Here is a 14,966-nt window from a genome sequence, read left to right as displayed (position 1 = left end):
TATTCTAAAATTAAGGGCTTACTTAAAAAAAAATACTATATGTTTTTATGTGTAATATTATATAAAAGCCTGTATGTATAAGGTAACATGGTTGACTTTCAACAATAACAAATTACACTGTGGAAAAGTTAAAACACTGCTCAACAAAAGGAAATAAATACCCCTATTGATCAGCTTAATACACTAATGTGAGGGTATCACATGGCTGAAATGCAATACAATTTTCTGCCTTCTCCAGATAACATACTATGTGTACTTGAATATGTAAAATGATATACTACATGTGTTTATAAACAAACAAAAAAATCTTGTTCCCTTGAATGAGACCAAATAAGGACTTAACACATGAAATTCTCTCCTTCTGAAGGCCCAAGAACCAGGAATCTAGGTATTCGATCAATCTTTAAAATTGTATCAAACTCAGATTTAAATTATCATTATTCGCAAATTAAGTTCATTCAAAACACTAAGCATTAATTATTATAGTAAATCACCAAAACCATTTTATTTTAATCCATGTCACCAAAAGCTAAGGGAAATGTCTGCTGGTTCAGTGTCAAATAGGGGATAAATCACTATGATTTTACTAGTTTTGAATGCTAGCATTAATTTAGTTTCAGATGTTAAACACAGTTTAAATGTAAACCCTGCAATCAGTTCCAACCTTTAGAAAATAGTTTTGTAACAACTTACTGTCAGAGCAGTACAGTAATCTGGGTACTGGTTAGAAGTACGACTGAGTAGTCAGTACTGAGTAGAATTTGCAACACCACATTTGAAAAACACAAAAACGGACCAGGCTCAGTGGCTCACACCTGTAATCCCAGCACTTTCGGAGGCCAAGGCAGGCAGATCACAAGGTCAGGAGTTCAAGACCAGCCTGGCCAATATGGTGAAATCCTGTCTCTACTAAAAATATAAAAATTAGCTGGGCATGGTGGCGCATACCTGTAGTCCCAGCTACTCAAGAGGCTGAGGCAGAAGAATTGCTTGAACCCAGGAGGCAGAGGTTGCAGTGAGCCGAGATCATACTACTGCACTCCAGCCTGGGTGACAGAGTGAAACTCTGTCTCAGAAAAAAAAAAAAAAAAAAAAAATACAAAAATGAACATCTACAATGGAATAAGAAATAAACTAAATTTCCAAACGCAGTTCAAATGAAACCATCAATAGGATAAAAAAACAAACCTGTAAAATGTGTGCACAGGATTGATTTGCAATATTCATTACTAATCCAAGAGAAGTAATGTGATTAAATTACTTACATCTCTATATTAAATGTGATGGCATAATGCATTTATGCCATTATCAATTTAAAAAAAAACAAGGAAGTATTAGTGTGCTACATGACACCTGCATTCCACTCAAAGCGCCAAGTAGTTTTACTCATTTTTAAGAGATAAAGCTCTTAAGCAATAAACAACATGTAAGTAGAGTTCACATTATCTGAAAATTGACCAACAAATCATGTGTTCATCCTAAGCAAACTAACTGAGCTTCATCCAGGCCCTGGAATAATAACAGCCATCCCGGCATGAGAGAATAGAGGTGCTTCACCCCAGCTGTGGTGGGGACCGGGCTTACAACTGGCATGCGAACATCTCAGCTCAGGTGACAATTCCAGTATCCAGGGGTTGCCTGTGTACTGAAGAGCTTCTGAGGATCTCGAAGAAAATACTATCCTCCGGAATGCTTCAAATGAATTCTGCCTGGCCTTGAGGGGGGGGTTAGAGGTTAGGGGGGACTTCCCATATGTGCTTCCCCCACCCAGAGATGGCGAACGTCATTTTCCATACTTGTTAATTAAGATTACAGTGGATTGTGAGCTTGTAAGAACTCTACACTGGTTTACAGGCTCCCTGAGGGCCAGTGTTTGTCTGGTTTGCTGTGGTTTTCCCACGGCACCCAGCACAGTGCCTGGCCCACAGCCGGTCCTCTGTAGGTATGAACTGCAGGTACACGACTGAGTGAAAACACAGCCAGGAGAACAGTCTGACCTGTCGGTGGCATCAGGATGAACAACACAGCTTTTCCACATCTCTGCACCCATACACTTCCAGTCCTCCTAACTATATTCAGAGAAAAGCAACAGCAACATCAATTTACACATAAGTCAGTTCATCCCATGCCGCTTTGAAGAAAAACAATTCCCTAATCATCAACGTTCTGTCCCATCTCAATTTTAACACAGGGAAAGTTGGGGCTATAAAAGGTTGTGAAAGCACATTACAGGCAACCCCTAGTTTCACAGAACACAAAACAGAGGTCAGGAGAGTTTAAAACTTCGCTATGCAATTTGAGCCAAATTAGTAGCAAAGGAAAAGGAGACTCTCCATCTCTATTCCTCATATGAATCCAGATTGCTGAAGTTCGGATTCACATGAGCCATTAATAAAGTTCACAATGGGGCCAGGTGCAGGGGGCCAGGCGCAGTGGCTCACGCTTGTAATCCCAGCACTTTGGGAGGCCGAGGCGGGCAGATCACCTGAGGTCAGGAGTACAAGACCATCCTAACCAACATGAAGAAACCCCATCTCTACTAAAAATACAAAATTAGCCGGGCATGGTGGTGCATGCCTGTAATCCCAGCTACTCAGGAGGCTGAGGCAGGAGAATCGCTTGAACCCGGGAGGCGGAGGTTGCAATGAGCTGAGATCGCGCCATTGCACTCCAGCCAGGGTGTCGAGCGAAACTCCATCTCATAAAATAAAATGTAAAGTTCAGAATGACACTATTTGAATCCAGCTCCCATTGTAATGGAAAGCCAAGCAGTCACTGCGCGAAGGCAAATGTTTTGAGGGAGGACCGGACTTCAATAACATCAATACAAAGCCAGAATGAAGTCCAGGGCCAGGCGCTCTGGAGCTAGGACATCCCACATGCCACACTGCTTGGGCCTGACGTTTCCCCATGGCCACTCACCACAGGACCCCAGTGGGCCAGTCACTGTGCTGTGGTGAGGGACCCACGCTTTCCTCATCTAAATAAGGGCTAATTAACAGCACTGGCCTCTCTCTACCTGACAAAGTTAGAATCAAATGATACAAAGTGTGCAAGTAATAAAGAGAAAAACACATTGTTCCAAAGTTGCAACTTCAGAACTTTCCAGTCTGTCCAAAGAATTACTATTAATTTCTCAGAGGTCTTTCTCAGTCCATATGAGACCTGACGATTGAGGAAAGGAAAAGATTGATTGTACTTTTAACTACCTCCACCAAGGAAAGCTCCAAATTTTGCAAAGTGCTGATTTTGTGCTTATCCTAGAAACAGCACAGGAAGAGAGGGGTAAGAAGCAACAAAGTCAAAGGGAAGAACAACGGAACAGGAAATAATTTATACAAAGCAGACAGTGAGAAGGCCAAGGGAACTTCTAATTGACAGTTCTCTTCATCTCGAGGCTTATCCTACTTGATCAAGTAAGGGCCTATTTTAAAGAAAAAAAGTACATTCAGACAGCAAACACCATATGCTAGCAGCAGCCAGGTAATAAGCAGCTTTGTAGACACTGGGAGTCAGCGACTAACAGCCAGATCAGAATTTCCCCTTTCCTTTTCCCTTCGTAGGGTCTAATTTGTGATATTTTTAGTCTCTCTCCCCTGAGGAGTTTATTTTAGAACTATGCAAAGAAGGAAATTAAACATTCAAAAGCTAACATATGTGACCAGCTCAAAAACTATCAGGCTGAACCTAGAATCCTATGAACCTTAGTAACAACAAAGACAAATTTTCTTCTGTAGACAATCACCAACGTAAGGCTTCTGAGCTAAGAAAACAGATGTCTTTGATTAGGCCAAACTCTGAAAATCAATTACTTATTAAAAGTAATTGATAAAAGCTCCCTCATTACTTCCACATCAGTGGGCATTCTGAGGAGAATGTACTTTCATCACATCCCAGCCGGATATCAAAATGTTTCCCGCAAAATCAGCATTTTGTATGTTTATGGTCCAAATATGTTGAATGAGAAAATAAAAAAGTAACGTCTGTCATTACTTTAACACTCACATTATTACAGATCAACAAAAAACATGGCTAAGTCAGTTACATTACAGTTTCTCCTTTACCCATTTAACTGCATACATGTATAAATTGTGTTTAGATAGCTACACATGTATTTTTTCACTATGTTTATTAAAATGGAAAAGAAATTGATCTCCAAAGGCAACTGTGTGAAGGAATGCATGTGCCTCTGGCTTAAATATTGAAATAAAGCAGAGCAGCATTCACTTATATCAAGGTTGCTTAAATACTGACATTTTGAACTGGTTAATTCTTTGTTGTGGAGGCTGTCCTATACATTGCAGGATATTTAGTAGCATCCCTGGTCTAGCATCCCGCTAAATGTCAGTAGCACCCCACAGGCATGACAATGAAAAATATCTCCCGACATCACCAAATGTCCACATGGGCAAAACTGCCCCAGCTGAGAACCACGAATTTATAGACGTGGGTTCGGATCTCAATTAAGTCTCTCAAAATACTAACATTTAAAAAGATATTTGTGTACCTGCACAGGTAAATTGTTTCTACTTCCCAATCTAGTTCTAATAACTAATAAGATCTAAAATGAATGAGAAGCAACATATATGAATGTGCAGTGTATTGAAAACATATTTTCTTCCTTATACATGGAACCCTCAGCAACCAGAGGCATTCATGAAAGGAAAACCTACTTCTTAAGAAGACGGAATCGGCTGCACCCACTGGGATGTCTGAGGGATAAGGTGCAGATGGCTTAATTTAAGGGAAGAGAACCTTCTAAATCCAAGGTAGGAAGGTCCTAAGAAGCACATAAAAAAAAGTCCTATGAGTGCAGTAACAAAGACAGATAGGAAACACACACACTTTAAGATAAACGGTGTTCAGGGTGGGAAAGATGGGATGAGGGGAGTCACACACAAAAAAGTGAGGGGAGAACCAGAAGAATGGAAAGAAAGAATGGAAATGGCTGGAAAGAAAAAAAAAAATCTGTTTTTATAACCATCTTGCTAGATTCTGCTACCAACCTTGTTTCATTTTTTTAAATCATTTGATAAAAATTCACTCTTCACCTATATTAAATTTCCTGAAAACTGTCTCAAGGTAACTCCCTGAATCCCTTGTTATTTTTTGGTCTCAAAAATACTCAAGCAGCTTGTGGTTTTTATGTCAATGTCTCCAAGTTGGCTTCCATCATGCAAAGCAGTTAAAAAAAAAAAAAAAAAAAAAAAGTTGTTGGGGAGGCTGTTTTCTTACCAATGCATCCCCACCCCCAACCTCCCACAGACGCACACAAACAGGAATACAAGCTTTTAAAGTGATTGTCCTTAAAATGAAGACAGCTGATGAGAGGGAAAGCGTGAAAGAGACAGCAACTGCTCTTCTCTCCTGTAGCCAGGCTCATAAGCGACATAATTAAAATATTTGTTGACTTGCAGACATCCTGAAATACTCAGTCAAAATTCTTAAGATATTAAACAGGCTGGGCACGGTGGCTCAAGCCTGTAATCCCAACACTTTGGGAGGCCGAGATGGGCGGATCACGAGGTCAGGAGATCAACACCATCCTGGCTAACACAGTGAAACCCCGTCTCTAGTAAAAAAATGCAAAAAACTAGCGGGGCGTGGTGGCGCGCGCCTGTAGTCCCAGCTACTCGGGAGACTGAGGCAGGAGAATGGCGTGAACTCGGGAGGCGGAGCTTGCAGTGAGCTGAGATCCAGCCACTGCACTCCAGCCTGGGCGACAGAGCGAGACTCCGTCTCAAAAAAAAAAAAAACAAAAGATATTAAACAGAGACACAACCTTTAAGGAAAATCGAAGGAGACATTGATGGACTTTGTCTTCCAAGATGGGCATGGGCGTCTTTCTAGGCATCTCCCTGTGATCTCACCATTGTCTTACTTTTCACTTCCGGGCTGCCCCCACCATTGCTGGGAAATTAAGCATGTTTAAGTAAACAAATCTTTGCCACCACACATCCTGGAACCTGCTAGGCACAGAAGTGCCACATGAGAGGCAGTGTGACTGCAAATCTAAACCTGTGAGTTGAAAGAAACCACCCAAGTTGCAGCCCCTCCAAAACTTGGAACACGCAGGAGCTTCTCCCCACAGACGCCAGACTCACAGTCCTGTCTCAGTTCCATCTGCTCCAGGGAGGGCTGCTCAATCCTCTAATGGCCCCAGTGGCCCTCCCAACACAAAAGGGTAGGTTCAAGAAGCTGGCACAGACAACTCACTTGGAAGAACAGCCAGCGTCAGAGTTCCCATCAGGACCTGTAGCAGCAGTCTCCCAAGAATCCGTATTTGGACTTGACCTGGCCTCTCTCATGACCTCAGAAGCAGATTTCAAACCCACCTTAGAATTCAAGACCTTCCCAGATGTCATAAAAGCACAAAGGAAAAGGATTTAGTATGTCCTGCTACAAGGTTTTCAGCAAGAACCTACCTGCCTACCTTCACTTCAACAACAGCAACTCATTAAGGAAAAATGGCAGCAGCAAAAATGGCCTTGTGCAAGCTATTCCAACAGCACAAAGGCCCGGGGGCCACCTGGACGAGTGAGAAGACACACACTCCTGTTTTCTCAGCCCCTAGTGCGGAGAGACAAGGGTGGGGACCCACCACACAGCTACTGATGTAGAGGCACATCACCCAGGCATGTACGATGGCACCTACGTGGCCACTTGAACTAATACTCTGTGACTACAACAGAAAATACTCCCCCTCACCCAGTGCCACTGCAGTTCCCTCCAGTAGCAGTTCTCCCCAGGGGATGCTGGTGCTTCCTGCAGAGTTGGAGACTTGGGCAGGTAGAGGACCACCAGCCTACGGAACACGGCAAGGGGGCTGGGGGAGAGAAGCAGCCAGGCCAATGGTGCCCAGTGATGACCATCCAAGGCTTCCCTTCCTCCAGGGTACCAGTTATTCATTATGTCCTTCCAAAGTCCAGGGCCTTCCCCAACCACTTGGCTGATAAGGGGTTCCCAGAATGAACCTGTATGCAAGCTCCACTCCCTATCAATGATTTTCCATCAATGTTTCTCAAATCTTACACCATAATAAAAGTTTATGGTTCTGTTTTATGTATTTTCAGATACATATTAATGAAGGGATGGCAGCTAGCTTGGTCAGAGTCTAGCTGTGGAACCTAAGACATGGCAGCCTCCCTTTCCTTAGCCATGAAGATACAAACAAAAAGTACCACATGTTCTGTTGGTGAGGACTCAATGAGTTATTACGCGGAAAGTGCTTAGGACAGTGATTACAATGTGTGTGTGTTTGTGTTTGTCTGTGTCCGTGTGTGAAGGAAGAAGTTAATGTTCACTTCAAAAATATATGATTTTAGCTTGTACTTAATATGTATCAGGAGTATGAATACTCCAGATGGCTGGATAAAGAAAATAGACTACTATTCAGCCATAAAAAGAAGAATGAAATCATATCTTTTGCAGCAACACGGATGGAACTGGAGGCCATTATCCAGATGGAACCAGAGACTTGAAGGGTAATGGGGTGGGAAGGGGTGGATGATGAGAGATTACTCAATGGGTACAATGTATGTTATTTGAGTGATGGATACAATAAAGGCCCTGACTTCACCCACAGGCAATCTATGTAACAACATAACACCTGTACCCCATCACTGTCTAACAATGTCGTTTTTTACCTTTCCTACGGTGCCGGTGCCGAACAAATTTTTCAAAAAGAAATGTGCTGAATACTGATATACAAAAATGTTATTTTACACAGGTAACTTCTAGAATTCAAAGCACATTTTTAAATATTTGTAAAATGAACAAGGTATTTTGATGATAGATATTCACTTTTAACTGAATCTGATTTTAGTGCTCTAAAACATCATGCACTGAGTGCCTGAAGTATGGCATTATTCCTTATATTTAAAAAGCTTATACCTTTCCCAGTAAAGCATAATCATAATTACCATTATAATTATTCTACATTGCTTCCACTTTGTCTCTTTAGCTCTCTCAGCTTTGGAAAACAGACAGTAAATGAAGCTTAAATCATGAAAAGTGTATAGACCCACACTCCGCAACAAAGCTGCCACTAGTCGCATGAGGCCAAGGCCAATCAAAATGCAGCGAGAGGGAGCCTCTTAAGATGTGCAGTAAATGTACATACTACAGGCTGAATTTCAAAGCCCTCACACAAATAAAAGAATATGAATTATCTTATTAATTACATTTTATATTGATTACATACAGAGTTTATATACATTGGGCAAAATAAAATATATGATGAAAATTAATAACACTTGTTTCGTTTTACATGTTTAATGTGGCTACCAGAACATTATGATTACATCTGGGGCTTGCATTTGTGGTTCACATTGTATTTCAAGGGGTCAGCACTGCTCCTGACAATCCATCAGTTCAAATGGCATTTGCAGGGAGAGAGTCCACATTAAAACACACATACACACCATTTTCTGCACTTAGTCTCCCCTCCTCCCATGACAGCGAGCCAGGCCCACGCTCAATTCCATGCAAAGCTCTAGTGGGGTAGCCCCGCCATTACTGCACAGGAGAACCCTGAACCAGTCCCAATGGAGAGAGTCTTTAAAAAGAAACTGATGATAAACTTAGTTTTGTTATCACAATTAGCAAACTGTCAGTGGGTGGCCACAGATGACTTGCAGCTCAGCATGTGTGTATATGGAGAAGGGAATATTTAGATGCTGGGAGAAACAGAGAGGGAGCCTAGTCGTGCAGGCCCATGACTGCCACGCTGGGGACTTGAGTCACTGACCTAAGGATGGTGGAGAGCCACCGTGTGCCGGTTGTGCCCAGACCTGACTGTCAGGGTGCAGTAACCCTGGGATGGATTGGCAGGAATGGTTAAAAAGCGGTTTTGATATCCAAGGGAAGGAGAAAAAGGACAGCAGGGTTGAGATGTTAGATCTTTGGGAGGTAGAATCAATAGGGGTGGATGACTAGTTGGGGGCTGAGGGAGAATTCAAGGATAACCGAGTGAGTCGGTGATGGGGAATATAACTGAGTAGGCAGGCAGGTTGCAGGAGATGCTGCAAATGGTTTGGGATGGTGGAAATGACCAGTAAGAACTTGGATAATTCTTAGGCATTAATAAATGTGAATGAATGAGCAAACAAAGCATGAATGAACATACAGATCTGGAGCTAGAGGGAGGTCAGTCATGCAGGCATTGCTCCTGCCTTATGTCTGAACAAGGCAAACTGGCCTAGGTCAGAAACATTCCAGCCATGCTCGGGGTGCACCTCACCACCGTCATGCACATTCTACTAAGGGATATTTGCTCATGTGGCAAAGACTGCACGATCACAGAGACGGCAGGCTCAGAGGGGACGGCCTCTCCACCCTGGCTGCCACTGGCCCTTCCTTTTGCTTTGCTCTCTTCATCCAGGGTTCAGAAAAGACTTTCGTTTGCATATCACTGATATTTTATCATGGTCTCAATCAAAGACAAACCAACCCCCAAATAAATGTCTACCTACCTAAGTTGAAGAGAAGCTTCCATAAATGAAATCGAGTCAAGGTTTTTCTCTCTCTTCAATCACTCTACTTAAAACCTTTCCAGCCTTTGGAAGGCCAGCACCAAGGCTTGTTCCCTGTTATGGGGTGCTACAACCAACATGTAAAGAGCTGACATTCCCTCCATACTTGTGACTAACCAGCCCTGGTAGGTGTCCCCAAATAAACACAGATCTGAGATCGGGATGATGGGAGCACCAGATCTTCCTGAAAGCGTCAGCCCTGTTATAGAACCTAGACAGACACACTGGCAGGGGCTAAACTGTCCCCCCTAAATTCATATGGTGAAGCCCTAACCCCTAAGTGACTATATTTGGAGACAGGACACTTCAGGAGGCAATTAAGGTTAAAAAAGGTCTTAAGAGTGGGGCCCTGATCCAATAGGACAGATGTCCTTATAAGAGGAAGAGACACCAGACCTCTCTCTCAGTGCGTTCACAGAAGGCAGGCTACGGGAGCGAGGACACAAGAAGACGAGCCAGGAAGAGATTCTCAACAGAAATCAGCCCTGCCGGCCCCAGGGCCATGGACTTCCAGCCTCCAGAACGCTGAGAAAATAAATGTCTGCAGCTTCAGCCACCCATTCCGTTTGGTGTGTCTTTGTGTGTGTGTGTGTGTGTGTGTGTTGGTTTGTTTTTGAGATAGGGTCTCACGCTGTCACCCAGGCTGGAGTGCAGTGGCGCGATCTCCGCTCACTGCAACCTCCGCCTCCTGGGTTCAAGCAATTCGCATGACTCAGCCTCCCAAGTAGCTGGGATTACAGTCGTTGAGCCACTGCGCCTGGCCTCTGTGTTTTATTCTCTTAAGGCAGCTGGAGCTGACTAATACACGCCCTAAACAGGAATAAGCTCTCTCAACTTGAGGAGGCTTTCCAGGGTAACCCTGGCCCATAACCAGAAGGTGAGGACAAGAGAGACTGACATTGCTCCTGCCGGCCTCCCCTCACACCACTACCGGCCTCCCCTCACACCACTCAACCTCAGTCAACTCACACCCAGAATCTTCTCAGCCAATATCCACACACAGCTGCGACACGGCAAAGGCAGACACCCAAGGCCGCTGTGTTTCATAAACTGTCTCAGGATAAAACAACTCTACCCAGCAACCCGTGGGTGCTCCTCATGTACGGCCTGCAGAAGGACTTAACCCTAAATTCAAGCTCCGTCATCCCTAGTCTCCCACCTAGAAATAAGGGCCAGAACCAAGTGCGCCATGTTATTCTGACTCTTAAAATGATGGTGTACGTGAAAAGGACTTTGCAAACGATGAATGAGTGTGCATGCATTAGTACATGCCATTCTCTCATCATGGCATTTCAGGTCCTCACTAACAATTGGGCAACAGGAGCACCCCACTTCACAAAACTGTCTCAAAAGAAGCAACTGCAATACTTAAAATTCTGAGCGCACTTGAAGCTTCTTTTCTTAAAAACACTACAAATACAATAGTAGAAAGAAGGGGTGACACAAATAACTAACTTACCAGGCCAGGATCACAAATGCTCTGCCCAGCGTTTCGAATTCAGGTTGATATGAACAGACTAACCTACAAAAGTAAACCATTCAGCCAGCCCACCAGGTAACGCAGGTGGGTATGGGTCTGGCTTTGTTTCTGTTGTTGCCGTTGTTGTTTTTAAATGTAGCTTCAGGACTACAAATGACTCATGTGACAGAAAATTTGCCAAACAGAGAGGCCAACAGACTAAATTCTCCCATTGTCTGAACATCCTGAGGTCAAAGCCTTCCAGAGTAGACAGAAGTTTCTGAGATTTACAAGAATGCTGGAGATCTCGTACCACTCGAATCTCAGTGGGAGGCTAGAGCTCCAATACTGACAGGCTGGGAACTCAATATTCACATATTCAATAAGTATTTGTTGCACACCCATTGTGTATAAGTGACAAGACCAGTCTGCCCCCAAGGGGTTCAGAAAACCATGTGAGAAAAACCACAGTGAGACATCACTGTGACACTGCTACCTCAATCAAAATAACTTTCATTTCCACAGTTTTGAGAAATAAGATTCTGGAGGTAGGAATGTATGTGCCAGTGCATGTGTGTGTGGATGTGTGTCACTGGGCAGAGGTAATACTTGTTAACGTTCATTTACCTTTAGAAATAAACATACTTTGGGATATGTTCAAAGGAAAATACAGGAAAAGAATAGAGTCTAACTTTTTAATTGTGCTATTAAATGGCCTAAAGAAATGCAAAACTATTTTTGCTTTAGCTGCATACTTTTGATAACCCATTAAAAGGCTATCATGACCTTCTTCTGAGTTGGCTTAACTCAGGCATGGAACAACACACATGAAATCACGTTTTAGCTTAGGGCCTTTGAAAACGTGCCATGAAGTACTTCCATCACACATTTTAGGAAAGAGAAACCATTTGGAAGTGCCACTTGCCATCCCTCTGGATGGGAAAACTAATTTCCTAAGCCTCTGAAGTGAGTTGTGGGGAGTTTCCAGTTCACTTGTGAAAACAGTTTTCCCAAACATCGCTCATCATCCTCCCCTGCAGTTCCGGCAAGCAATTTTGGGCTCTCGTCATTAAGCCTCATTTTTAATGTCAGAGAATGAATTCCACAAGCCTTGTCTCCCCCAGTGCACATGGCAAGCCAGTCCGAGCAGTTAGAAAAATGGGTGTCCCATAGAGCAGCACAGCCTGCTCTAGCCAGGGCAAATTAAGCTAGCTCAACTGATCAAGTAAAGGACTCCAGTACATTCTGCACCATTCGCGGAGTCTTAGGGTATTTTAAAAGGTTATCCAGTCTGTGCACATGCAAGGAAGATTTCCGGTGTATTTAAAATGGATGATAGTGCATTTCTCAAATATAGTACTGTGTACATAAGATCTGCTGTTTGTTGGAAAAGCTAAATAACCCAAAATGTAAATGACAGAGCCTGGGAATATGTCAGGGTCAAACAGAGCAGGGATGAAGAAGATTTAAGTATGCAGCGCGTCCTAAGCAAAACACAAAGCCTGAAAACTGAGCACAGCCACCTGCAAGGCACCTTCAGCGAGCCCCACGGTTAACAGGGTCAGTTTCTCCACAAGTGGACAGAGGGGCTTATGCAGCAGCCAACTCTTCCTGATGGTAATTTGTGACCCAATTTCATCCAGTGTTTCATGATCAATCCCCCTGAATGTTTATGAAGCAGGAAAGAAGCTCAGAATCCAGGAGAGGCCTCCCGGACAGGAAGTGGGCCAGGCACCTCCACAGCTTCCTATGCCTAAAGTTCTCCATTTCAGCCTCAAGTAGCCACCAGAAGACCACTAAGATTCCGCCACCTTCTCCAATCAAAACTACATCTAACCAACCTCCAGGGGAGAATATACTGAGGTAGGATTTTCCCTTGTGTTCACTTCTTCACAAGCAAGGTTAACACTTGCTTCTCAGGAAATCCCTGTTCCAAACATCAAAAAACCTCCATGTCTAGCCCAATCTCCAGGTGAAGTCAATTTCTTCTCCACGTGTCCGATGACCGCCATTCTCTTTACATAAAACTCGCATAGGCTTGAATCCTGTTACTAATTCACCTGCTTATCTATGAAGCTTGGAAAGTGAATTGAGGGAGTGTTCACAAGCACAGTTCCGTTTCGGTAAGTTAAAGCAGCCCAGGTTAATTTCATTTTCCGTCACTTTTGAGACTTGATAACTACATCTAAAACAGAGGCATGAAAAACACCCTGAATCACTTTCATTACTACACAAAATCCCTTCCGAGAAGCGGGGACTGGGCCTGGGCCAGGAAGGGACTCCCCTACCTGTGGGTCCCACCAAGCCACGCCCACCGGCCTCTCAGGGTGGTTTCTTTCTGGGTCGAGGGATGGAGCTGGCCCATGCGATATTTTAGGCCCCCTCCTGCCCACACTGGGGCCTGCTCATCCCATTATGCATATGCAAACTTGGCAGAAGCGGCCTTAAACCTGTTGGCAAAATAAACAAAGCCAAATAAAGAGGAATCTGCCAACCTGAATTGTGAGAAGTGACCAAGGCCGACTACACGACTCCACGCCCGCTCGGCTTTGTCCCTGAAGCTGCTACAAAACTAGTTTAAGTCAGGTGCCTGGGGTCCACCAGCCAATGACCCCTAGCATCCAGCGCAGACCTTCACAGAGATCCTTATTGTCTACAAATTACAGCGTTTTGCAAATTAAACCCCTCCCCACAATGCCAAGCTAACTGTGCTCATAAGGGAGTTACCGTCCATGCCTTAAAACTCACACATCAAATTTTTCCAAAACCACTGGGTGATTAAATCGCCCTGAAAAACACCGAGAGGGCCGAGCGGTTGTGAGAAACTTTGGTTCAGGTGGCTGTAAGAGTCCTGTAAATCTGGGGCAGGGCGCAGAGCCTGAAGCCGGGCACAAAAGCTCCCTTCGCCGAAGCGAAGACCTCCTTTATGCGATGTGACAGCAGCTTTGTGCGCGATCATAAATAGTTGTAATAAACACAGTTAAGTTCTCCCAGCCGATCGCGGCCTCCCCGGTCCCTGCGCCGGGGCCCTGCGATCCGCGGCTATTCTTCCCCGGCACACGCGCCCTGGCGACCCTGGCCACCGCACGGTCCCGCGCTAGCCCCGAGCTCCGTGCCAGCCGCCCGCCCGCAGGCCAGGCGCAGCCTGCGCACCCGGGGGTCTCCAGTCCCCGGGCCCCGCCGCCGGGCCCCCTGCCCTGATCCCCGCCCGCGCCGTTGGCTGGCGTCCCCGCCTCTGCGCCGGGCCGCGATGGTGGGGGTTGGGGATGGGAAGGCGGGCAGGAAGGTGCCGAGCCGGGAGATGCCCGGCAGCCCACAGTCGGGGGCGCCCAGGCCGCGGCGGGGCCGAGAGTACCGGTGGGGCGCGGAGGCGACCCGCTCTCGCAGCCCCTTCCCGGGCGCACCCCGGCCCACGAGCCCCGCCGCGCTCCCAACTCCGCCCAACGACCCCAAGTTTGTGGCCCCCGCCCCGCGCCCGCCTGGCCGTGCTTACCTCGCTGTGGGCCGCCCGCGGAGCCGAAGGGCAGCGGCGCGGGTCCCGGGGCGGCGGCCGCCCTGCGCCCGCCCAGGCGCCGCTCTTTGTCTGCGCCGCTCCCTCCTCCCGCCGCCGGGCGGACGCTGCCGGCCCGGGCGGACCCCGCCGGCCCGGGCGCCGCGAGCCTCCCCGCAGCCGAGCCCTCCCCTCCGCCCGCCGTCCGCTCGGCCGCGCGGCTCCGGCCTGACGATCCCCGCGGCGGCGGCGGCGGCGGCGGCGGCGGCGACCCTCCCCCGGCGCGCAGCGCCCGCCTCCTCCGCGCTCTTCCTCCTCCTCCCGCGCTCCTCCCCGGCAGCGCCGTGACGCCGCCCAGGGGCCGGCCCAGGCCCGGGCACGCGGGGCGGGGACCCGAGACCCACCTGGGGCGCCCCCCGGCGCCGCCAGGCTCCGCGCCCGGGTACCGGTACGGGCGCGGGTATAGCGCCGGGCTGCGGGACGC

At 46.3% G+C, this 14,966-nt stretch overlaps 1 protein-coding gene across 7 annotated transcripts in view; it reads right to left on the bottom strand.

Moving 5' to 3' along the window:
* Nucleotides 1-14,712, bottom strand: part of NCK2 (NCK adaptor protein 2) — a 278,583-nt gene extending 263,871 nt beyond the window's left edge. For all 7 annotated transcript variants that reach the window (XM_045368678.3, XM_065526727.2, XM_065526728.2 and 4 more), the window contains exon 1: nucleotides 14,486-14,712. The gene's annotated coding sequence lies outside the window, so the exon portion shown is untranslated. The remainder of the gene's footprint in view (nucleotides 1-14,485) is intronic.
* Between the last annotated feature and the right edge of the window lie 254 nt (nucleotides 14,713-14,966).

The sequence above is a fragment of the Macaca fascicularis genome, chromosome 13, assembly GCF_037993035.2.
Source record: "Macaca fascicularis isolate 582-1 chromosome 13, T2T-MFA8v1.1".
NCBI lineage: Eukaryota > Metazoa > Chordata > Mammalia > Primates > Cercopithecidae > Macaca > Macaca fascicularis.
The sequence above is the reverse complement of the archived record's forward strand: the minus strand, read 5'-3'. Positions and strand labels throughout refer to the sequence as shown.